Source organism: Eurosta solidaginis, chromosome 5 (genome assembly GCF_040869045.1).
Source record: "Eurosta solidaginis isolate ZX-2024a chromosome 5, ASM4086904v1, whole genome shotgun sequence".
NCBI classification, from domain to species: domain Eukaryota; kingdom Metazoa; phylum Arthropoda; class Insecta; order Diptera; family Tephritidae; genus Eurosta; species Eurosta solidaginis.
This window is the reverse complement of record NC_090323.1, coordinates 259,562,414-259,589,188: the sequence shown is the minus strand read 5'-3', so window position 1 is coordinate 259,589,188 and position 26,775 is coordinate 259,562,414. Positions and strand designations below refer to the sequence as shown.

General features: G+C 39.7%; 1 long non-coding RNA gene across 1 annotated transcript in view; it reads left to right on the top strand.

The window, feature by feature from the left end:
• Nucleotides 1-26,775, top strand: part of LOC137251710 (uncharacterized) — a 61,958-nt gene that overhangs the window by 7,064 nt on the left and 28,119 nt on the right. Inside the window, exon 2 of the long non-coding RNA XR_010953319.1 lies at nucleotides 4,474-4,565. This is a non-coding gene — a long non-coding RNA (uncharacterized lncRNA). The remainder of the gene's footprint in view (nucleotides 1-4,473; nucleotides 4,566-26,775) is intronic.

The following is a 26,775-nucleotide window of genomic DNA, read 5'->3' as shown; positions in this document are numbered from 1 at the left end:
CTGGAAGTGTGGGCAAAGCGGCCACAAAGCTTCGGCCTGTACCGCAGCTCCAAAATGTAACCTGTGTAATACACAGAAGCTCGATCATATGCCTGGATCTGGAGCATGCAGCATTTTAAACCGGAGCAGACTTGCTGATGAGCTACTACAACAGTTGGTCTTAGACCATAAAGCTAACTGCGTTATCATCAGCGAACCTTATAGAGCCCGAAATGATTAGCACATAGGCAACACCGGCACCGCCGCAATCTGGATGACAGATGCAAACGCCAATATTGTGAATCGTGTTGCCGGACAAGGCTACGTCCGCCTAACTACGAATAATACCACAATAGTAAGCTGCTACTTGTCCCCGAATGATCCCATTCAAACGTTCAGGGACAAGCTTGAACTTATTGAAGACGACCTAAGGGACTTAACTAGTAACCTGGTTGTGGCGGGAGACTTTAACGCAAGAGCCGTCGAATGGGGAATGCCGCAGACTAACACCCGTGGAAGGTTAGTCCTTGAGATGGCAGCCAGGCTCGGTTTGAACGTGCTTAACACTGGTACGACCCCTACATACCGATGGTCAGGCTTTGGATACTCGATCCCCGATGTAACACTAGTGTCAGAAAGCCTGCTGCTGACCGCTGCTGGATGGAGAGTCATAGAGGATCTGACTGGCAGCGATCACAACTACATCACTTTCCACCTAAACGATCCCGGTTAGAGGCAGATTCCTAACGGGCCACGTAGAACAATAGCATGGGACGCATCCAAGGTCGACTCTGCCACGTTCTCCGCATCAGTACGGGGTGACGCCCGACGGATAATCAATAACTCCAGTCCGACGGAAGAGACGGTTGGAAAGACAATGAGCTGTCTTCGCCACGCTTGCAATCTCTCTATGCCACGGAGAGGAGTGTGGAGGGGTAAAAAGCATGTATACTGGTGGAACAGCGAAATCACCGATCTGCGGAAAATATGCCACAGGATGCGAAGGCTAGCAACTCGCGCGCGCGGCAGGCCTTAGGCTCTAGAAAAGTCGGAACCGTACAAAGGAGCGAAGAAAGCTCTTAGTGCTGCCATTAAGCAAAGCAAGCTTACGTGCTGGAAAGCGCTATGCGAGGAAGTGGATCGAGACCCCTGGGGGCAGGGATATAAGATATTAATGAAGAAGTTCCGTTCGCCAAATCAGCTGATGGACGAGAAGGAAATAAGGAACATTGTGGATGGCCTGTTTCCCACCCAACTGCCTAAGGAGAACGGGTACGTTACCCATGAAGACCGCAACGTGGAACCATTCCAAGAAGAAGAGATTAAAACTGCCGTGCGAACTATGAAACCTTGGAAAGCACCTGGGCCCGACGGAATACCCGCGGAAGCAATTAGACTAGCTGCAAATAATTGCCCAGAACTTATGTTGCACATGTACAACAAATGTCTCGAAGAAAGGACTTTCTCCACCATATGGAAGACAGCACGACTGGTTCTTATTCCAAAAGGGAAAGGAGATCCCAACTCTCCATCATCCTACCGTCCCCTATGTATGTTGGACACAGCAAGGAAATTGATGGAGAGTCTCCTGAAGCAACGCCTCACCAGAGCGTTACAGGACGGTGGAGGACTGTCTACCAGACAGCATGGTTTTCGGAGGGGGCACTCCACAATCGATTCCATAGCAAAAGTTATAGACCCAGTCAAGAAAGCCGAGACAGCGTGCCACAGAGCAAGACCTATAGTGTTGCTGGTCACGCCGGACGTCAAAAACGCTTTTAACTCAGCTAGGTGGGAGGACATACTTGAGGTACTAGAAAGCACTTTCAAAGTACCGCAATATTTGTTATAAATTTTAAGGGACTACTTAAGAGAGAGGTATCTAATATATGAAGCCACTCGCGGTCAAAAAAGGTAAAAATAACAGGTGGAGCAGCCCAGGGTTCGGTACTAGGTCCCGATCTCTGGAATATAACTTATGACAGTCTTCTTCGATTGGACATGCCAGAAAGCACCTTCCTCGTTGCCTTTGCAGACGACGTGGCAGCTGTGATAACAGCACCAAGCTGCGAGCTGGCACAGCTAAAATTAAACCAGGTCATGCGTAATGTAAATAGGTGGATGGCTGAGCACGGTCTCCAGTTAGCAACAGCAAAAACGGAGATCGTCATCCTCACAAAGAGACGTATTCCCACTACCAGCAACATGATGGTTGGGGACCAGCCAATAGAAACACTCGCTTCAACGAAATATCTGGGAGTGAGGTTAGACAGCAAACTCAACTTCTCGGATCGCATAAGAGGGGCCTGCGAAAGAGCTGCGCGCATAATAGCGCAGTTGAGTAGATTAATGGCAAACACAGGTTGCCCAAAGCCATGCACAAGGAAGTTGCTTGCATCAGCATCGGATTCTATACTCTTATATGGTGCAGAAATCTGGGCGAACGCAATGAAATACCGGAAGAACCGAGTCGCCCTCACCTCCGTCCAACGCAGAGGGGCGCTGCGAATATCTTCAGCTTACCGCACGGTATGAGCTGAAGCTGTCCTGGTCATTGCGGTGGTCATACCGATATATCTTCTCATTGAGGAAAGAAAAGCAATATACGACAACGGATCGGAAGCAAGTAGAGCTGCTGTTGCCATGCAGGCGCGAGAAGAATCGATCCGACGCTGGCAAGATCAGTGGAGCAACAGCATCGCAGGAAAGTGGACTATGGAACTAATCCCTGAACTGAATCCATGGTTGAAGCGACCGCACGGAGAGGTAGACTTTTACCTGACCGAGTTTCTAACGGGGCACGGTTACTTCCGTAAATACCTACACAGAATGGGTAAGGTTGATAACCTGAGCTGCCTGTACTGTGGGAAAATAGACGATGTACGCCACACCTTCTTCGAATGCAGGCATTTCTCCGATCAGCGAAGGAGGGTAGAAGAGGTACTTGGCGACCTATCCCCGGGCAGTGTCATCAATAACATGACCTGTCGAAGAGACAAATGGGATACGGTCAGCACATATGTGAGGCATATACTTATCAGTAAACGAGAAGACGGATGCCTAGCCCATTAGCGTGAGAGTAGCTAGTAATGCTAAACGCGGTCCCAGGTACGGGGATTTGCGAGCGCCGTGAGAGGTTAGGTTTTAGTGGGTAGGCCTTCATGGAAGAAGGGAGTCCTACACTCTGAGAGTCTCGCAGTGAGGCTTAAATATGCCGGTCAGTGCATAAAGCATTTCCTCCTTCCACGAAACACAAAAAAAAAAAAACTTTAACTTTAATTTTAACTATTTGTGTTGTTATATCGGCCTACTGATTTGTAAGATCGCGGGTTCGAATCGAGCTCAAGGCCTAACAATAATTTTTTATCTTTATTATTGTTATGATGAATTTTTTCTTAATTGAAAACATTTTTTTAAATTAGAATAGAAGAAAGAAAAAATTTAGACAACTGCCAAAGCTCGTTGTATAGATCCATTTCGGGAACTGATAAATTCCTTCATCGGCAACGTTTAGGCGCCGCTGCTATAACAGATGTCGCAGTGTTGTGAATATCAATTGGCACGAACCAGAACAGAAGTAGGATTAATGAAGACAATCAAAAAACTTCTGTGATGGCTGAATGGTTATAGATTATACTCACCTCACAGACTCAGTTAAAAAAGCTGCTTACCTGCGAAAGAAATTATACTCACCTGTGAAAAATTTCACAAACCTTAATTTATTAGAAAACAATTAAGGAAGTCTAAGTTCGGGTGAAACCGAATATTCCATACCCAGCTGTATACTTGAAATCCTGTTGTTGTTTGTTTTGTGTGCTTAATAGTGTTAAGGCTGCGCAATAATACATATACATATGGTTCTATTCTGAACAAATTTTTCTTCGAGTTATGTCTCCCGAAACATAGAAAATTTCTTAGTCATAAAATGGGAGGTACCACGCCCACTTTTTAAAATTTGAACTTTTTCCTATTTATTTTTATAAATCCATTTGGGAAATGAAGTACCATTGATATAAAGCTCTTTTTTGCAAAGATATAACTTACTTTATTCGTCCACGATCCTTTTAAAAATCTTTTATATAAAAGAGGGCGTGGTCCTTAACCGATTTCGTTAATTTTTCTTCAAAGTATTCTTTATAGTAAAGGCAACCTCTCTGCCGAATTTTGTTACGACAGGTTTACCGATTTTTGATTTATGATTAATAATATTTGTAAATCACAAGTGGGCGGTGCCACGCACATTTTAAAAAAATTTTAAATTTTTATCAAGTGTCTCAATATCAGTCCACAATTACTAAATAATAATTTTTTTGTGTTTTCCAAAATGTTATATACATAAAAAGTGGGCGTGGTTATCACCCGATTTCGTTCATTTTCAATACCAATCTATTCTGGGTCCAGGTAAAATTAAAATAGTAATATAGGTTATTTTTATTTATTATTTAGTCATAAAATGTAATTTAATGAAACAACCTTTAAATTTTATTTTTATAGGCTGCGCTATTCCAAGGAAGATGTTCAAGTTCTGCTGATATAATTGATTTCGTATTTGGCAGTAAATTGTCCCTATTCTTTTTTCCATCACTGTAAGTATTTGCACAATTGAGTTGGTATATCAATTTGAGAACGATTATGTGATATGGGTACAATAACTGTATTTTTAAGGAACAAATAGAGAAAAGTACAAAAGGTTTACTTAATTATTTCTATTGTATTCTCCTACCACAAAACCAGAGTTGGGGCAGTGCACTAAATTTTGAGCGACAACACTGCTCGAAACTAAATGGGTTGACATAATCAAGATCTTGTATTAATTGTTAATGGGACATGGGGCATTAATTTAATCGGATTTAAACGTCTCTTCATGTTTAACATATTCGTTCAATTTAAAGAGCTTAAGGTGGCATCTGTAGGAACATAGAAATTGAGTTTACATCGCTAAAAATAAATAAATATAGTTAAAAAAAAAAAAAAAAACTAAAAAAGACGCTTTTAAATAATATCAAACAAAGAAGTTAAAAATAATTTTCAAAGTAGTTCAAAACAATAATGAACGAAAAATACTAATATTGTGAAAAAACCGTCCAGCGCTCGATTTACGAAAAATATGGAACTAAGCGCCAAATAAAGGATATAGAGAGTAAAATCCCGGCCCGGGACTAAACAACTTACGGGCCCCCTATAAACAATCCACTAATACATTTGATTAATTTGAATTTATGACGTCTCATTCATGAATAATTATTGATGGACTACATCAAACAAAAATTTTGCCACATCATCTAAATGATTTTTGGAATAAGAATTGAAAATAAAATTAACACAGAATATTTACTATTTTATTGTAACGTAGAAATAAAATTCTCTTTTAACAGGCACATATTGTTTCAAATAATCTTTTTTAGTTATTTGGTAATACTTTAATACATTTCTGATAAATTTAATGATGATTATAAATTTTAATTAATTAATATAGAAAGTTCGGATATCAAAGAGTGGCTTTACTTGCTTTTTTCGCTCACAATTTTTTATAATAATATCAAAATTTGCCAAAACGGATTCAACACAAAGCATGGCAAGTCCTAAAACTCGCTCTTTAGATGAACACGATCTATGAAAGTTTTTGATTCTTGAAAGGACGCTGAAGGAACGTTCTGCACTAGCTACAGTGACAGGTATAGTTCAAAAAAGTAAGGAAGGCTAAGTTCGGGTGTAACCGAACATTACATACTCAGCTATGGTAACCCTGGAATGTGTTTGTATGACATGTGTATCAAATGAAAGGTGTTAATGATTATTTAAAAGGGAGTGGCCCTTAGTTCTATAGATGGACGCCTTTTCGAGATATGCCATAAAGGTGGACCAGGGGTGACTCTAGAGTGTGTTTGCGCGATATTGGTATCAAATTAAATGTATTAATGAGTATTTTAAAAGGGAGTGAGCCTTAGTTCTATATGTGAAGGCGTTTTCGAGATATCGACCAAAATGTGGACCAGGGTTACCCAGAACATCATCTGTCTGCAGAACTTCTTCATTTTCTTCTACTTAATATGGTAGGTGTCACACAAAGTTGTACAAAGTTTTTTCTAAAGTTATATTTTGCGTCAATAAACCAATCCAATTACCATGTTTCATCCCTTTTTTCGTATTTGGTATAAAATTATGGCATTTTTTTAATTTTTCGCAATTTTCGATATCGAAAAAGTGGGCGTGGTCATAGTCGGATTTCGACCTTTTTTTATACCAATACAAAGTGAGTTCAGATAAATGCGTGAACTGAGTTTAATAAAGATATATCGCTTTTTGCCCAAGTTATCGTATTAACGGCCGAGCGGAAGGACAGTCGGCCGACTGTGTATAAAAACTGCGCGTGGCTTCTACCGATTTCGCCCATTTTCACAGAAAACAGTTATCGTTATAGAGTCTATGCCCCTACCCAATTTCACAAGGATTGGTGAATTTTTGTTCGACTTATGGCATTAAAAGTATTCTAGCAAATTAAATGAAAAAGGGCGGAGCCAGGCCCATTTTGAAATTTTCTTTTATTTTTGTATTTTGGTGCACCATATCATTACTGGAGTTGAATGTTGACATAATTTACTCATATACTGTAAAGATATTAAATTTTTTGTTAAAATTTGACTTTAAAAAAATTTTTTTTTTCGTAATACGATTTTGCTAATTTTAATTTAGCACCCATATAGTAATAGGAGTAACGTTCCTGCCAAATTTCATCATGATATCTTCAACGACTGCCAAATTATATCTTTCAAAACTTTTAAATTACCTTCTTTTAAAAGTTGACGGCCACGTCCATTGTCCAAAATTTTACTAATTTTATATTCTGCGTCATATGTTCAACCCAGCTACCAACTTTTATCGCTTTAGCCGTCTTTGGTAATGAATTGTCGCACTTTTTCTTTTTTTCGAAAATTTCGATATCGAAAAAGTGGGCGTGGTTATGGTCCGATTTCGTTCAGTTTAAATAGCGATCTGAGATGAGCGCCCAGGAACCTACACACCAAATTTCGTCAAGATACCTCAAAAATTTACTCAAGTTATCGTGTTTACGGACGGACGGACAGACGGACGGACGAAAGGACATTGCTAAATGAATTTCTTTTTTCGCCCAGATCATTTTGATATATAGAAGTCTATATCTATCTCGATTAGTTTATGCCGTTACGGATTACCGTTATGCGAACAAAATTAATATACTCTGTGTGCTCTGCTCAGCTGAGTATAAAAATGCGTAAAGCAACACAAATGTTGGGGAAAATTGTATACAGATTTTTAACATAGATTGCATTTAGCAATTCCAAAGTGACAGACCTTTATCAAAATTTGCTTCGTAAATGTGTTTCAAGTGAATTATTTCGCATTCTAAACTTTGAGAAACATCCGACTTGTATTTTTCGACAAATTTTGACTGCGCTCGCCAGAACCGTAGTTTCATCCATGTCTACAAATTGCAACAAAAAGGAAAACTTCTAGCTCAAATTTCTCATAGCTACAAATCGTTCAGTGCTTACCGAATCAACAATCACCAGGAATGTATTGGTTTCAAAATCAGACCCTGAATCATCCGTAATCATATCATTTAAATTATCTTCAGAACGTCTTTTGGGTTTTCTCTTTCGAATGTCCAGAAACTTTAGCGAGATGTTCAATTGAATAGCAATTGTTTTGCATTCGTTTAAAATTGCTTCCCATTGGTTCCTCATCAACTTCAAATCAGCTAATAAGGCATCTAGATGTCGTACCTCAACATCTATGGTGGCGTCTCTAGCTTGCAGGATAACGTTTCTTTCATTATTGGTAGTCAGTATTGTGAAACAAACTGAGGACAGCAAGATACATTCGAACTTTTGTTGTACTTGAGAATGCCGGCAACATCGCCGTATGATTGCGCAGTCAAATTTGGCTTTTGTCTGAAAGAAGAGAGAGAGCTCGGTACATTTTTTTGAGGATGTCCCATTGTTGTGGCGTGCTGCTGAAAATAGTAAAACATTTTTGTACAACTCCGAAGAAGGTAATTGCAGCCGTACAACATTCTGCAGCATCAACACCACATAAATTGAGACTATGGGTTGCACAAGGCGAGTAATCAGCATTCGAGTTTTTGTCGAGAATGTGACGCAGTGCTCCGTTGAAAGCTCCTTTCATATTGGCGCCTTTATCGTACCCTTGTGCGCGACAATCTTCAATCAACTATGGCAAATAGATCAGCGATTTTCTGACCAGTTTTTTGGTTACAACTCACGAAAGCCCAAAACCGTTCTTGAATTGTAAAATTTGTTGCTTTCGAATTGAAATGGAGTTAGCGCAAAATAAACGTAGTCAACGTGACTAGCATCAGGCATAGCATCAACGATAATAGCAAAATACTTGGCTTTCTTGCCTTGATCTAATATAGTTTCCCTCACGTGTTTTGCACAAATTTCTATAAACTCGTTCTGAATGTTGGGGAAAGATAGTGAACTTGTAAACGTTGGTGCTGCTGTTGTGAAATCCTAACCTTCTCCAAATGATCTCTAAGTAACGGATCATAAGGGTTTATGAGATCTTAGATTCCCAAAAAATGTCCATCGTTTCGTTAACCAAGACATATACTTTGAAAATAAAATAGTGTCCAAAATTCTACATAAAATTTCTTTCCACTTTTGAGTTTCAGTGATTAGCTGTTCATTGAGAAGTGTATCATTTGTAGCCTCCTATTGAATTAGATTTTGTAAAGAGCGCCTGTGATCTTGAGTATTTTCGTGTGCTGGCGGTTTATCCTATAGCTTCTTCCACATCTACAATTTCGAATATCCAACAGGACAACAAATTTTAGGTCGATTTAAAGTATTGGGCTTAACAGACGACATGGTAAGCAATAAAAAGCATTGCTATTGGCACTCCACACTAACCAGTCACACTCTTCTCACACATCTCTCCATTTGGCAAGATTATGTTTAACAACGACATAGGAAATGATTGACAATCACGTGGAAAAATAACAGCACACTTTTGATGACCTCTACGAATTATTTCGTTGACTTCTTCAGATCGCAAAAACTCATTATTCGCGGTACCGATATCGAAGTCGTTTAAATAATCTGGTCTTTGATGCAGAGTTGCTTGTATTGTTGGAAGATTTTTTGATGATGAACCTTCATCAGTGTCACCACGAAACTTTACGGTTTCGGATTCCTGTAAACATACATTCTTGTTTGATGTTTTTATTGTCTCCTCACTGTTCGAAGGCCCAGGCAAAAAATCATTATCAGTAGTCGAAGCGGATGCGGAACCTGAATGGTTTTGGGCCAGCTGCCAAATTAAATATTTATTATTAAATTTTAAGGAAAAGGACTTTTGAAATTATTTTTCACACTTCACTATAATATCAAAATGAAATGCTTTTGAAATTCGGCTTAAAAATTGCACATGGAACAACTAAAGACTCTCCTGAATAAAAAAAAATTCTTAGTACCTCTAAATCGCGGGCCCCCTCAGAAAACGCGGGCCCAGGGGGAATCCCCCCATCCCCCTCTCGACGGGCCTGGCTATATCCATATCTAGTGTTTCCAAATTAAAACCACGTGGATAAAATAAAAGCTGCGCATTGCGAATTTGTTCCGTTTATAAAAAATTTGTTTGTGTGAATGAAAAACAAACAAAAGATTTTACCTCTAGATCTGAGGAATAAAAATACTTTTTAATCAAGGTTAAATGAATTGAAGTAAATGCTAATTACTTTATTCACTCCGTCCTTTATAGCTTGAGGATGTATTTGGGTAAATTAGCTCATAAAATTTCAGGTATAATAAAAATTGAACAAACAGATTTATTTATTTCAGAACGATCATGTGATATGTGTACAAAAACTTTATTTTTTAGAAACAAATAGACAAACGTATTCTATTTGTTTTCAAACAGCTAATTAGTTCTATTGTATACTCCTACCACAAAACCATAGTTGGGGGCAGTGCACTAAATTTTGAGCAACAACACTGCTCGAAACCTAGGGGTTGACATAATCAAGATCTTTTATTTAGTGTTAATGGGACGTTAAATTGTTACCGAATTAAACGTCTGTTCATCTCTGGCGGCCACCGTGGTGTGATGGTAGCGTGCTCCGCCTACCACACCGCATGCCCTAGGTTCACACCCAAATAAGCAACATCAAAATTTTAGAAATAAGGTTTTTCAATTAGAAGAAAATTTTTCTAAGCGGGGTCGCCCCTCTGCAGTGTTTGGCAAGCGCTCCGGGTGTATTTCTGCCATGAAAAGCTCTCAGTGAAAACTCATCTTCCCTGCAGATGCCGTTCGGAGTCGGCATAAAACATGTAGGTCCCGTCCGGACAATTTGTAGGGAAAAGCAAGAGGAGCACGACGCAAATTGGAAGATAAGCGCGCCTTACATTTATTTTATTTTTTTCCATCTTTCACATATTCGTTAAATTTAAAGTAAAGAAGGCTAAGTTCGGGTCTAACCGAACATTACATACTCAGCTGAGAGCTTAGCTGCATTGGTTTCGTAGGGTTTCGTAGTTGGTTTATAAGTGATTTTTTAATTCCATATCACATACGTTTGGGAAATATCGACCAAATTGTAGACCAAGGGTGACGGGTTGTGGAACGATTTTCCTTCATCCTTTGCCAAATAAGGGAAATAACCATGTAGGAAAACGAACCTAGGGTAACCCTGGAATGTATTTGTATGACATGGGTATCAAATGGAAGGTATTAAAGAGTATTTTAAGAGGGCCATAGTTCTATAGGTGGACGCCATTTAGGTATATCGCCACAAAGGTGGACCAGGGCTGATTCTAAAATGTGTTTGTACGATATGGGTATCAAATGAAAGGTGTTAATGAGTATTTTAAAAGGCAGTGGGCCTTAGTTCTATAGGTGGACACCTTTTCGGAATATCGCCATAAAGGTGGACCAGGGGTGACTCTAGAATGTGTTTGTACGACACGGGTATCAAATTAAAGCTATTAATGAAGGTTTTAAAAGGGAGTGGCCCCTAGTTGTATATGTGAGGGCGTTCTCGAGATATCAACCAAAATTTGGACCAGGGTGACCCTGAATATCATCTGTCGCTAATTTATTTATATACTAGCCCCTACCCGCGGCCCCGTCCGCATGGAGAAAATAAAATATATGGGCTATTCACGTTAGCCTCCTTATCAAGTTATCTGTTTAAAAATTATTTTTGTCTAATATATTTTATTTTTGTAATAGAGTAAACAAAAGAACTAAATGAGTTCATAACCTGAAAGGCTCGCATTTCGTGAATAGTACAATACAGTTTTTTCGAATTAAAAAAATACATTTTGTTTTTAAGTTAAATTAATTTATATGACAGCAGTGAAGGAATTACTATTCATAGAACAAAGGAGTGAAAAGACAATTGGCTAAAACCAAAGAGAATTTTTTAGATGAAAATAGTGTTGCTTTTTCGGATATTTAAAAAAAATAAATAATTGTAAGGCGCGATAACTTCCGAAGAGATTTTAGGCCTTGTTGGAAAATCTTGTTTCCAAAATTTTGATGTTGCTTTTCCTGGGGCGTGAACCCCGGATCATCGGTGTGGTAGGCCAAGCACGCTACCATCGCACCACGGCGGCCGCTCGGGTGTTTAGTTGGTTAAAATATTATAAAAAGTGTAATTATGGTTATAAAAGTTCGTTACAGGATTCATTTAAAAAAACTCTAAATTAGAACGAAAAAGTTGTGTTAGATATTAAAGAAAAACATACCGAATTTTAATTTAAAAAGGCATGTGTGCTGAACTACCGGTTTCGAATGGTCCTTAAATGATCCCGAAAGGGTCCCAAAATGATAATAAAATAGTCCCGAAAAAGCCCCGAAATGATCCCGTACAAATCCCGAAAACCATCCAAAATGATCCCTGAGGGGTCCCGAAATGACCCTGAGGGATCCCGAAAACCATTCAGAAATGATACAGGAAAGGTCCCCAAATGATTTCGTATTAGTCGAGAAGAAGTCCCGAATGACCCCAACGGAAATGATGCCGGAAAGGTCCTCAAATGATCCCCTAATAGTCCCGTAATGACCATGACAGGATCCACGACGGGATTCCGGACGAATCTCGAAAACTGTCCAGAAATGATGCCGAAAGGGTCCCCAAATGTTCCCTTATTAGTCGAAAAAAGCCCAAAAATGTCCCCGACGTGTTCCCGGACGAATCCCAAAAACCATCCAAAAATGATGCCGGAATATACCCCAAATGATTCCGAAATAGCCCTGAAGTGGCCCCGACGGGATCCCTGACGGATCCCGAAAACCATTCAAAGTGATGCCGAAAGGGACCCAAAATGAACCGGAAAAAGTCCCGTAATTATCCCGGAAACAAATCAAGGATTTATCTCTCAAAAGTACGCAAATGATCCCGAAAATACCCCAACGGGAAGCCGGACGGATCCCGAAAACCATCCAGAAATGATTCCGGAAGGGTCTCGGTATAACCCTAACAGGATTACAAATAAGGTGAAGCTAATTATAAAACCATGTTAGTAAGGCAATAGGCGCGTTTGAGCGAATGAAGAGTTACAAAAAGGCATACAGGTAATGCTAATAAAAACAATTGAAGGAGGGCGGATGGCGGAAGGAGAAGGAGAGAACCACTGATCGTTTTTCCAGATACCAAAAACTATTGATTTAGGAGAAAATTTATATTGAGTTAAAACAATTTATAGAGACCAGAGGAGTGAAGGGGGGGAGGGTTTAACTGCTCACTTTGTAAGCCCTCGACTTATTTGACCCATTGAATCTGTAATATTGTTGAAGGCCAGTATACGTAAAGTTATAATGCATAAAAATTATTAAAAAGTAATTGTTTTCCATGTTCGAAAAAATAACTAAATGAGCTGAAAACCTGAAAGGCACGCTTACGTGAATAGTACAATACAGTTTTTTTCGAATTAAAATACATTTTGTTTTTAGTTATATTTGTTCGCAAACTAATTTTGATCTATTGTATATTGCCATAAAACCAGATTAAATATGAAAAGCAGACATACCCCACTAATTAAGTTATATTTGTTCCCAAACTAATTATGTGATCTATTGTATACTGCCATAAAACCAGATTAAATACGGAAAGCACACACACCCCACTTATTAAGTTATATTTGTTCGCAAACTAATTATGTGATCTATTGTATACTGCCATAAAACCAGATTAAATACGGAAAAGCACACCTACCCCACTTATTAAGTAATATTTGTTCCCAAACTAATTATGCAATCTATTGCATACTGCCATAAAAGCAGATTAAATACGGAAAAGCACACATACCCCACTTATTAAGTTATATTTGTTAGCAAACTAATTATATGATCTATCGTATACTGCCATAAAACCAGATTAAATGTTCACGCAAACTACTTAAAACATCCGTAGAAGTTACATTCTATGTAGTTGAAACAAATAATTCACCAGGTAATCTTAAATTTTGGCCATAAACCATTTCAGCTGGTGTTGCCGAAATATCTTCCTTAAAAATCGATCGCAAACCCATAAGCACTATTGGTAACTCTTCATCCCAATCCCTGGACCCATTCCGAGCCATTATTGAAGATTTAAGCTGTCTATGGAAACGTTCTATCATTCCATTAGCTTGGGGATGATAGGAAGAAGTCGTTATTTGATGACTTCCAAGAAGTTTCGGTAATTCTGAAAACAAGTTTGAAGTAAGCTGAGATCCCTGATCTGTTGTTATTTCCAATGGAACCCCAAAACGTGAAATATATTCCTTAAAAAATTGATTTACCACCGTAACTGCAGAAATATCTCTTAGCGCGAATGCCTCTGGCCAGCGTGTAAATCTATCAATTATAGTTAATATGTAACGATATCCCTTTGAAACATGCAAGGGTCCGACAATATCTAAGTGAATGTGTTCAAATCAAGTTTTTGGAATTGGAATTTTCACAACTGGAGATTTTGTATGACGATATACATTCGCCTTTTGACAACTTATACATTCTTTGGACCAAGTGTTGATGTCTTTATTCATTTTTGGCCAAAAATATTTCTTAACTATCAAACGACGCACAGTGGCGCCTTTTGAGTTTTTTATTTTCAAAAATCATAACTTTTGAACCAATGAAGATATTTTAAAAATTTATAATGCAAATGAAAGCTAATTATTTGAAGTTTTATTGTGTGGAAGCTCAGAGTGTCACAGATATAGGGTGCTTCAAAGTCGAAACTTTTTAGAAAAATGCAAAAACAAAATGTTTTTAGTAAAATATAAAAAAAATAAAATGAGATTTGTCTTATAATGACGTATTTAACCATTAAATAAGATAAACTAATGATTTTGATAAGATAGCGGGGCACTGCCCATTTATGCTAAAAAGTTTGATCTTAGCAACCGCTTTACGAATTTGTACCAAACTCGATAGACGTATTGATTTTGATAAAAATTTAATACTCGTTTGAAGGCGAAATGCCTAAGCTTTAAAATAAATTTGATAAACTTTAGAGAAATGCAATAATGAAAAGTATATATTTATAAATTACTAAATTATTTAGTTCTTTTATTTGAAATAAAAAATTAACTTGTACATAGATATCTTATTTTTCAATAAAGTAACAAAATTGATTAGTAAATCTCTTTTTCTTTGTTGTGATAAGAAGTGAGAGAAACTTATTGTGTCTTAACATAGTCATCGTCACTAGAACATATATCTAACAAAGCAACCATTTCTGAGCTATACGCATCTGTAAGATCTTTTTGTGTTCTTACATACCTCATAGATGATATGACTGGATCAGAAAGAGATAGCTAACATGTTGAAAAGGTCTTCGTTTTGTCTAATGCGGCAGTTACTCACGAACGTACGTACCAAAAACGTGTCAGCTGACACGACCTATCTTATGAGTGTGCAATGTAAACGAAAACTCACCGACGTGCAATGCCCGTACGTACGTAGCCCCGAACGTAGAAATCAAAACATTTTTGATTTTTTCCGTAAGAACGTGTCAGCTAAGCGCTCTCTCACTATACAGAGTTGCCTAGTAAACTTTTGTGCGCTAATTTTTGACCGTTTGTAGTTTTATGCAAAAATACCTAATTAAAGTTAGAAAAATTGTGAAAATAATTCGAAATAATTATGTAAAAGTGCAGATTATAAATATGAAATATATTTATGTTTATTTAATATTAATTCCAGCCTTTTACAACATCAAAAATTAAATTGGAAAAAGTTGATGTTTCCATAAGCATGCACGCAAAATGGGCAATAGCAACAGTGCTTATCTGTAAACAATACACACTAATATGTCATGTACATGTACACAAACGCACACATTGATTCGTACGGGTTTGAGGGTTCTGGTATTGCCGAACTATGTATGTAGAAAACTCAGTAAATCATAAATAAAACTAAGCAATTTTGTTAGTGCTATTTTTATAGATGCTTACTTTTTCCCTTAACGTTTAAACTTCATATCAGAGCCTAGATTCAGTAAGTGTGAGTTTTGATCCCAGGCCTCAGGGGTTCTGCTAGCGCCTACGGGAACAATTTTATACAAAACATTTCTTCCAAAATCAAATATCTTTTGCATTTGCTTCCTTCTGTCTTCGAGTTAAAATATTTCTTGTTCCAAGATACTTAGTTTTCAATTACTTTGCGTGTCTTAACACCACAATAGTCCTGGAATTCCTTGAACTCTTTGAGCTGGGTGAGAAAGATTTAAATATAAACTTGCCAAACGAGAAGTAATGCATAGAATTTCTTTGTATAAGTTTTGGAAGTGTTAGGCTCATTTTTGTTTTACAGATTTTTGGCGATGGAACAGAGCAGAGAAAAATACATATATATACCAATTTTCATAATAATCGGTTCAGTAGTTTTTGAGTTAATAGATGACATACATACAAACATTCATTTTGATATATATAGATATATGGCTAAACTGATTTGGGATTTCAAAATCAACTAACCATCATCTCTCCTTCCTGTATCTTTCCTAAAAATTTCATGGCAATCTTTCTATCCGTTCTCGAGTTATGGAGTGACAATCAAAATGTACACTTCTTTTAATATATATAGACTAGCAGACCCGTCAGACGTTGTTCTGCCCTAAATTTGGTCTATCTGCATACAATTTAATAGGCTTTTTCCGTCTAGCCCTGCCCTCCCGCCCTCTTCACTTTTTCTTAATCCTTTTATTCTCTCCTCCCTCCGCCTTTTTCGCTTCATCTATCTCTATCTTCGTCTCACTCTATCTCTTTGACAGTCTCCTTCCCTCTTTTCTATTCTCTGAAGTTTTTCCCATTCTTCTTCATCCCTTATTGCTAGTCCCAGAGGGTGATATGTATTTTGTTCCAGTCCCAGCTCGTCTCTGGTCTACTTCCCGGAAAAAAAGGATCGTAAATAATATTATAGGCAAATTTATATACCAAATTTCAGCCAAATCGAACAGGACGTATATAAATAGGTATGTAGGTATTATTAATTCATCTCTTTATTTCGGCTTCGCGTGCATATTTATCAGTTTTGCCAGGTTGATGCGACTAAATCGAATATCACAATGAAAATTACTTTAAAGCTCTCAGCAACAGCTTTCATTTGATATCCATATTACGGACACATTCTAGGGGTATCCGGGTCCAGGTTTTGGCCTATATCTCGAGACCCTAGTCACCCATGGGTATAAAGATTACTCTGTACTAAAGCACACATCAACAGCTTCAATTTGATAACCATAATATAAAACCACATCCTAGTGTTACCCTGGTCCACGTTTTGGCCTATATTTCGAGACCATAGTCACCAATAGGTATGAAAACTACCCTTTACTAAAGCAATCATCAACAGTTTTCATTTGATATCCATATTGTATAAAATCTGTCTAGGGGTACACGGGCCCACGTTTTGGCCTATATATCGAAACCCTAGTCAACTAGGGGTATAAAGATTACTCTGTACTAAAGCACACATCAACAGCTTCAATTTGATACCCATAATGTAAAAACACATCCTAGTGTTAGCCTGATCCACGTTTTGGCCTATATCTCGAGACCCTAGTCACAAATACATAAGTATGAAAATTATCATGTACTAAAGCACTCATTAACAACTTTCATTTGTTATCCATGTTGTATTACCACTTTCTAGGGGTAACCGGGTCCACGTTTTGGCCTCAATCTCGAGACCCTAGTCACCAAGAGGTATGAAAACTACCCTGTACTAAAGCACTCGTCAACAGCTTTCATTTGTTATCCATATTCTATAAACACATTCTAGGGGTACCCGCGTCCACGAAACCCTAGTCACAAATACATAAGTATGAAAATTATCATGTACTAAAGCACTCATTAACAACTTTCATTTGTTATCCATGTTGTATTACCACTTTCTAGGGGTACCCGGGTCCACGTTTTGGCCTCAATCTCGAGACCCTAGTCACCAAGAGGTATGAAAACTACCCTGTACTAAAGCACTCATCAACAGCTTTCATTTGTTATCCATATTCTATAAACACATTCTAGGGGTACCCGCGTCCACGTTTTGGCCTATATATCGAGACCCTGGTCACACACGGGTACGAAAAATACCACGTATCAAAGTAATCATAAACAGCTTCCATTTGATACCCATATTGGACAAACATATCCCAGGATTACCCAAGTCCACGTTTTGATCTCAAGAACCTAGCCAGAACGGGATAAAAAGTATCCTATGTCTGTCTCCTGGTTCTAAGCTACCCCTCCACTAATTTTCAGCCTAATCTGCTCATCCGTTCTTGAGTTATAAATAGTGTAACTAATACTACTTTCTTTTATATATATACATCACATTAGTAACTTCAAAAATAACAGCATTTCTCCACCTTTTAATGGATGTTATTATACATATGAACCTTCCTCTTCAATCACTCTATCTACTAAAGAAAAGCGCATGAAAAGCCGTTGCGTAGTTTTAAAGGTTTGAGCATTCAAAGGGACATAGGGACAGAAAAAGCGACTCTGTTTTATACTACGTAGTGATAGTGATAGAACAAGGAACAAAAAACACAAGGAAAGCTAGACGTCGAAAAGCTTCAATCACAACAGACTGCCAATGATTTCGTAAATCGACTCTCACACCTGCTCTCTGAGGGCACAACTCATCCTGAAGGAATACAGGAGCAGTGGGAGCATATCTCCAAAGCACTTCGTACTGCCGCCGAGGAAAAAATTGGTTTCCGGCGGCCACGAAAAAACAACTGGTATGATGAAGAATGCCGCGTTGCAACCGAAAAAAAGACGCTGCCTACAGGGCTACGTTAAAAGCGAGCGCGACAAGAGGAGTGTGTGAACGCTATCGTGAGTTGAAAAGGGAAGCGAGGCGCCCTTTCAGAAAGAAAAAAGCAGAAGCAGAAAGGCGTGAGTGCGAGGAGCTTGAGCTGCTAGCCACCAGCAATAACGCCCGAAAATTCTATCAAAAAATACGGCGACAGACGGAAGGTTTTAAGACCGGGGCAAACTACTGTAGGAATGAAAACGGCGACCTTGTAACTGATGTCCAGAGAGTGCTTAGATTATGGAGGGAATACTTCTCTGCTCTCCTAAATGGAGGCAGCAATTCACCGCGCAGAGATGAAGAACCCGATCCCGCAATCGATGATGATGGAATATATGTCCCATCGCCCGATTATGATGAAGTTAGAATAGCAATAACCAGATTGAAAAACAACAAGGCCGTGGGCGCTGATGGATTGCTTGCGGAGCTATTCAAGTTCGTCGGCGAGGAGTTGGTAAGGCGCATGCAGCAGCTTCTTAGCAAAATATGGGCGGACGAAAGCATGCCCGATGGTTGGAATCTAAGTGTTCTTTGCCCAGTCCACAAGAAGGAGGATACTGCAAAATGCACCAACTATCGTGGAATCAGCCTTCTTAATATCGCATATAAGGTCCTTTCAAGTGTATTGTGCGAAAGATTGAAGCCCACCGTGAACCGGCTGATTGGACCTTATCAGCGCGGCTTCAGACCTGGTAAATCTACCATCAATCAGATTTTCACAATGCGCCAAATCTTGGAAAAAACCCGTGAAAAGAGAATCGACACACATCACCTCTTCGTCGACTTTAAAGCCGCCTTCGACAGCACGAAAAGGAGCTGCCTATATGCCGCTATGTCTGAATTTGGTTTCCCCGCAAAACTTATACGGCTGTGCAAAATGACGTTGAGCAACACCATCACCTCAGTCAGAATTGGGAAGGACCTCTCCGAGCCGTTCGAAACTAAACGAGGTCTCAGACAGGGTGACCCCCTATCGTGCGATTTCTTTAATTTGATGCTGGAGAAAATTATACTAGCTGCAGAACTTAACGGCACTGGAACAATATACTATAAAAGCGTGCAATTATTGGCATATGCTGATGACATTGATATCATCGGCCTAAATACCCGCGCTGTTAGTTCTGCTTACTCCAAACTGGAAAAAGAAGCGGTAAAGATGGGTTTGATGGTGAATGAGGACAAAACGAAGTACCTGCTGTCATCGAGAAAAGAGTCAGCGCATATGCGCCTTGGCAACCACGCTACTGTTGGCAGCCATAATTTCGAAATAGTAAAAGACTTCGTTTATTTGGGAACCAGCATCAACACTAGAAAAAACATCAGCACTGAAATCCAGCGAAGAATCAATCTTGCCTATAAATGCTACTTTGGACTAGGTAGGCAATTGAAAAGTAAAGTCCTCTCTCGGCGAACGAAAATCATACTCTACAAGTCACTTATCGTACCCGTCCTGCTATATGGGGCAGAAGCATGGATCATGACAACAGCAGATGAAGCGGCTTTGGGAGTGTTCGAGAGAAAAGTTCTTCGAAAGATTTATGGACCTCTACGCGTTGGCGATTGCGAGTACCGAAAAAGATTTAATGATGAGCTGTACGAGTTATACGCAGACATCAACATAGTCCAGCGAATTAAAACGCAGCGGCTGCGCTGGCTTGGCCATGTTATGCGAATGAAAGATGATGCTCCGGCCAAGAAAGTGTTTCTATCGGAACCCGCCTATGGAAGCAGAGGTAGAGGGCGGCCCCCACTCCGTTGGAAGGACCAGGTGGAAAACGATTTAAACTCCCTTGGTGTGACCAATTGGCGCCGGTTGGCCATAACCGTTTAGACGGTTAAGCGCCAATTAAGTAAGTAAGTAAGTAAGTGATAGTGATATATGCAAAAATGCCATAAAATAAAACTTTTGTTTAAGAATTTTAAGGAAATGTTTTAACGAAAGGGTATTTTTCGAGAGATGTATGCATTCTTAACTATTTATTATTATTTGTGTATGTACATACATATGTATGTCAAGCTAATATGAAAACACATACATACCTATAAACCTACGGCCGAAGTTAAATAACACAGCGAATGCTATGTGTATATACGAATATGTCGCATTATGTCTCACTCAAAAGTAATTTGCTCGCACAGTTGACACCGAACAATCACACACACGAATCTTTTGGTAAAAATGTTACTTTTGTTTAAACAATTTGGCTGATATAAGAAAAGAATAAAGTATTTTTTTTTATGCAGAACGAAGGTAAATATTTCAAAGTTTTACTGAAAATTCGAATTTACCAAATCCATCCTTCCGTTTATGAGTTATAGCTGTGTAAACAAAAATTTTATGATTTTTTACTACATTTTGGCAATTTGCCACGCCCCTATAACATATACCTTCAAATTATATTAACTGTGCCATCTCACGTAGCTAAGCTTTCAAATTCAAAAAACCGTTTTTAAATCGGAGCATTCTGTGTGAAGTTATGTGCATACATGGCATTTAGCGACTTTATTTTATAAGATTTATAGATTTCAGGCAAATCGAATAGGACGTATTTAAATAGGTATGTGGATATTATTAATTCATGTCTTTATTTCGGTTTCGCATTAATATTTATCAGTTTTGCCAGGTTGATGCTACTAAATCGAATATCACAATGAAAATTACTTTAAAGCTCTCAGCAACAGCTTTCATATGATATTCATATTACCCACACATTCTAGGGGTATCCGGTCCAAGTTTTGTCCTATATCTTGAGACCTTAGTCACCCAGCGGTGTAAAACTTACTCTGTACTAAAGCACACATCACCAGCTTCAATTTGGTACCCATAATGTAAAAACACATTCTAGGTGTATCCGGGTCCATGTTTTGGCCTATATCTCGAGACCCTAGTCACCCAGCGGTTTAAAACTTACTCTGTACTAAAGCATACAGCAACAGCTTCAATTTGATACCCATAATGTAAAAACACATTCTAGGTGTATACGGGTCCACGTTATGGCCTATATCTCGAGACCCTAGTCACCCAGCCGCATAAAACTCAGTTTACTCTGTAATAAAGCACACATCAACAGCTTCAGTTTGATATCCATAATGTAAAAACACATCCTAGTGTTACCCTGATGCACGTTTTGGCCTATATCTCGCGACCCTAGCCACCAATAGGTATGAAAACTAAAGCACTAATCAACAGCTTCAATTTGATACCCATAATGTACTAACACTATCTAGGCGTCCGCGGCCCATGTTTTGGCCTATATCTCGAAACCCTAGTCGCTTAAGGGTATGAAAATTACCCTCTACTAAAGCACTCATCAACAGCTTTCATTTGTTATCCATTTTCTATAAACACATTCCAGGGGTACCCAGGTCCACGTTTTCGCCTATATCCGAGACCCAGTCACCCAGGGGTATGAAAATTACCCTCTACTAAAGCATTTATCAATAGCTTTCATTTGATATCCATATTCTTTAAACACATTCTAGGGGTACCCGTGTCCACGTTTTGGCCTATATTTCGACACCCTAGTCACCCAGGGGTATGAAAATTACCCTCTACTAAAGCACTCATCAACAGCTTTAATTTGTTATCCATATTCTATAAACACATTCCCGGGGTACCCGGGTCCACGTTTTGGCCTATATCTCGAGACCCTAGTCACCCAGGGGTATGAAAATTACCCTCTACTAAAGCACTCATCAACAGCTTTCATTTGGTATCCATATTCTATAAACACATTCCAGGGGTACCCAGGTCCACGTTTTGGCCTATATCCGAGACCCAGTCACCCAGGGGTATGAAAATTACCCTCTACTAAAGCATTTATCAATAGCTTTCATTTGATATCCATATTCTTTAAACACATTCTAGGGGTACCCGGGTCCACGTTTTGGCCTATATCTGGAGACTTTGTGCGTCGATCGTGAATTTTCTTTGCTATAAACCTCGCGGAGCCCGAGACCTTTCCAACGAATCCAAAACCATGGAAATTGGTTCGTGCGTTCTGGAGTTATAGCGTCAGGAAGGAAAACCCGACTTATTTTTATATTATAGATAATGAAAACTTATTTTTAAAAAAAGTTTTTTTTTCTTTAATTTTATTTACTTTTTAGTTCGTTTTATTAACAAGAAATAAAAGCTTGTTCTTAGAAAAACCTTTTTCTTAAATTTAATTTAAATATCAATTTTTTTAAAATTTTTAGTAGGGTAAAATATTGTTTAAATTAGTTACGTACTCTTTACTTAGTTATTTGTAAGGTTCCCCATCCTATCCATTTCTTTTAATACATCGAATTCAACTTTGAACAGTCAAGTTCTTTGATTCGAGTGTTAACTAACTTAAAATCATATTTTATTGTGACTTTGCCTATGTCGCGTTCAGTTTACAACTACTCTACAAGATCTATGATCTGTTTTAAAATAAAATTCGAACTTTCGCTTAGCTAAAATTCCATCGCCAAATCTGTAAAACAAAATCAAGTGCGCAGAAAAGTATGCAACAAAGAGTATGCAACATTTAGCGATAACAGCCTAACTTCTACGTTCGTTCTATACAACAAACAAAGCGAAGATACCTGCGTTCTTGAGGACTTAGGCTTTAAGCCAAGGTGTGCACAAATCTTGCCGATAACTCTGTTATCGATTAGTTTATCGAATTCTCGCAAAGTAATATTGCATTGTCATTGGAGTTATACATGCGTGCAAAATGTCAGCTCAATCGGACACCGGGAAGTGTATCAAATTTAACTTGCAAGATTTGATTACAAACAACAGCCAAGTGAAACTAAATTAAAGCTTATAAAATGGAAAATATCCGTTAGCTACATTTTGCTTGAGCGAAGATTGCGCCTGATTTTATGCTTCATTCGATAAGGTGCGTGTGTACATTTCTAAAGAAAGAACTCACTAACACACCCTTATGTGATCATGTAAAAGCGGGGGGAAGTATAAAGAAATATATATATTGTTACGAACGTTGGCGGCACTAAGGAGTACTGCCATATCTAGGCCGATGCTAAGCAGTGACGTGAATTCACATCAATAATTCAATCATTATTACTACACATACGCGTGCACGCGGAGGAGAAGCAACGCACAAGCACATGCAGATATCTTATCTGAAATGCTCCTAAAGGTATGTAATTGTGATTGTGGAAGTGTCGCTCACACATACAAGCGCATGGGGTATGAGAGAAGCTATAAAAATTATACATCTGTAGTTGTAGCTGAGAAATTTATAACTAACTAGTAAGTTCTGGAATTAGAAAAGCCTAGAAATATGCAACGAGGAAATCAGACAGTATAAAAAGGCGACAACAGTAGAGGCGGAGATCAGTTTTCATTTAAGCTATCAGTCAGTTCGGTTATTAAGCAAGCTAGTTGCAAAGTATAAGTGTTATTGCGAAGTACTTTAATAAAGGCCATTTTTCCAATATTCAATATTGGAGTTATTTATTCAACAGTTTAGCGATACGAACGTTAGCAGAAGATTGCAAATAAGGGGAATTGCAGTAAATTCGTTACAATTGATGTCAGAAGAGGAATTGTTGAATAAATTCCGAAGACTTCGAATACAACTTAGACATGCCAAAGTTAAGTTAATTGAAGATCCACCAACTGAAGAAGGAGTTGGAGAGCCGTAGATTGAATACAACCGGCATTAAACAAGGACTTCAGGAACGACTACGACAGGCAATGGAATTCGAAGGAATTGACGAGAAAGAGTATGTCTTTCATCTTGATGGTGAGGAAACAACAAAAATTGAAGAGACAGTTACGCAGACAGTTACGAGCACAGGTAGGTAGGTTGAACTGGCCGGTCCATGAGGACCTCACATAGACTACTGATTGAGTCCGTAGTGTTACCAGAAGTTTGTTTTAACGACCAAACTGAAAACCCTATCAAAAACCAGGATCTATGTTATAAAATAACTCCGTCCTCTTGGCAAATACTAGAAGCTTCCTAGGACTTAAGCCACAGAAACGAGATGAAAGAACAAATATGCTTTCACAAGGTGAGTCTTGGTCCAATGTAGCGCGCCGGAGGCTGAAACAGCGGGCCCAGCCGGCCAAGCAGGCAACCCCCGTCCAAGCTACTAAAGCTCAAAAACCGGCGAGAAAGAGGAGACAAGCAGCAACTTTTGTGGTAAAACCTGTGGAAGGCAAAAGCTATGCCCAGGTACTAGGGGCCATACGCGGCCAGCTCCGGCCTAATGACACAGGTACGGTGGTACGGTCAGTACGAAAAACCAAATCTGGTAATGTACTGATTGAAACGGCGCGCTGCAGTGACCGGACGGCCTTCAGAGCAGCTATAGGTAGTGCAGTAGGAGATGTCGGTGAAGCACAACAGCTTTTCAAGCAGATGAAGTTGGAAGTACTTGGCATGGACTGTCTCACAACTGAAACAGAAATCCAAGAGGCAATAAGAAGGGAGGTCGGAGAAGAAGAAATCACTAGACCTCTCCGTGTCTCTGTGTTCGCAGCAAACCAAAGAGAACAGAAAATGGCGGTCGTCGAAGTGGACGAGAATATTGGCAACGCCCTACTAAAAAGAGGTAAAATTCCTATCGGATGGATACAGTGCCGAATCAGACAGCGAGCAGAAGTGCAACGCTGCTTTAGGTGTCTCGGCTACGGACACCGGAAGGCTGAATGCAAGGGTTCAGACAGGAGTAACGCCTGCTGGAAGTGTGGGCAAAGCGGCCACAAAGCTTCGGCCTGTACCGCAGCTCCAAAATGTAACCTGTGTAATACACAGAAGCTCGATCATATGCCTGGATCTGGAGCATGCAGCATTTTAAACCGGAGCAGACTTGCTGATGAGCTACTACAACAGTTGGTCTTAGACCATAAAGCTAACTGCGTTATCATCAGCGAACCTTATAGAGCCCGAAATGATTAGGACATAGGCAACACCGGCACCGCCGCAATCTGGATGACAGATGCAAACGCCAATATTGTGAATCGTGTTGCCGGACAAGGCTACGTCCGCCTAACTACGAATAATACCACAATAGTAAGCTGCTACTTGTCCCCGAATGATCCCATTCAAACGTTCAGGGACAAGCTTGAACTTATTGAAGACGACCTAAGGGACTTAACTAGTAACCTGGTTGTGGCGGGAGACTTTAACGCAAGAGCCGTCGAATGGGGAATGCCGCAGACTAACACCCGTGGAAGGTTAGTCCTTGAGATGGCAGCCAGGCTCGGTTTGAACGTGCTTAACACTGGTACGACCCCTACATACCGACGGTCAGGCTTTGGATACTCGATCCCCGATGTAACACTAGTGTCAGAAAGCCTGCTGCTGACCGCTGCTGGATCTGACTGGCAGCGATCACAACTACATCACTTTCCACCTAAACGATCCCGGTTAGAGGCAGATCCCTAACGGGCCACGTAGAACAATAGCATGGGACGCATCCAAGGTCGACTCTGCCACGTTCTCCGCATCAGTACGGGGTGACGCCCGACGGATAATCAATAACTCCAGTCCGACGGAAGAGACGGTTGGAAAGACAATGAGCTGTCTTCGCCACGCTTGCAATCTCTCTATGCCACTGAGAGGAGTGTGGAGGGGTAAAAAGCAGGTATACTGGTGGAACAGCGAAATCGCCGATCTGCGGAAAATATGCCACAGGATGCGAAGGCTAGCAACTCGCGCGCGCGGCAGGCCTTAGGCTCTAGAAAAGTCGGAACCGTACAAAGGAGCGAAGAAAGCTCTTAGTGCTGCCATTAAGCAAAGCAAGCTTACGTGCTGGAAAGCGCTATGCGAGGAAGTGGATCGAGACCCCTGGGGGCAGGGATATAAGATATTAATGAAGAAGTTCCGTTCGCCAAATCAGCTGATGGACGAGAAGGAAATATGGAACATTGTGGATGGCCTGTTTCCCACCCAACTGCCTAAGGAGAACGGGTACGTTACCCATGAAGACCGCAACGTGGAACCATTCCAAGAAGAAGAGATTAAAACTGCCGTGCGAACTATGAAACCTTGGAAAGCACCTGGGCCCGACGGAATACCCGCGGAAGCAATTAGACTAGCTGCAAATAATTGCCCAGAACTTATGTTGCACATGTACAACAAATGTCTCGAAGAAAGGACTTTCTCCACCATATGGAAGACAGCACGACTGGTTCTTATTCCAAAAGGGAAAGGAGATCCCAACTCTCCATCATCCTACTGTCCCCTATGTATGTTGGACACAGCAAGGAAATTGATGGAGAGTCTCCTGAAGCAACGCCTCACCAGAGCGTTACAGGACGGTGGAGGACTGTCTACCAGACAGCATGGTTTTCGGAGGGGGCACTCCACAATCGATTCCATAGCAAAAGTTATAGACCCAGTGAAGAAAGCCGAGACAGCGTGCCACAGAGCAAGGCCTATAGTGTTGCTGGTCACGCCGGACGTCAAAAACGCTTTTAACTCAGCTAGGTGGGAGGACATGCTTGAGGTACTAGAAAGCACTTTCAAAGTACCGCAA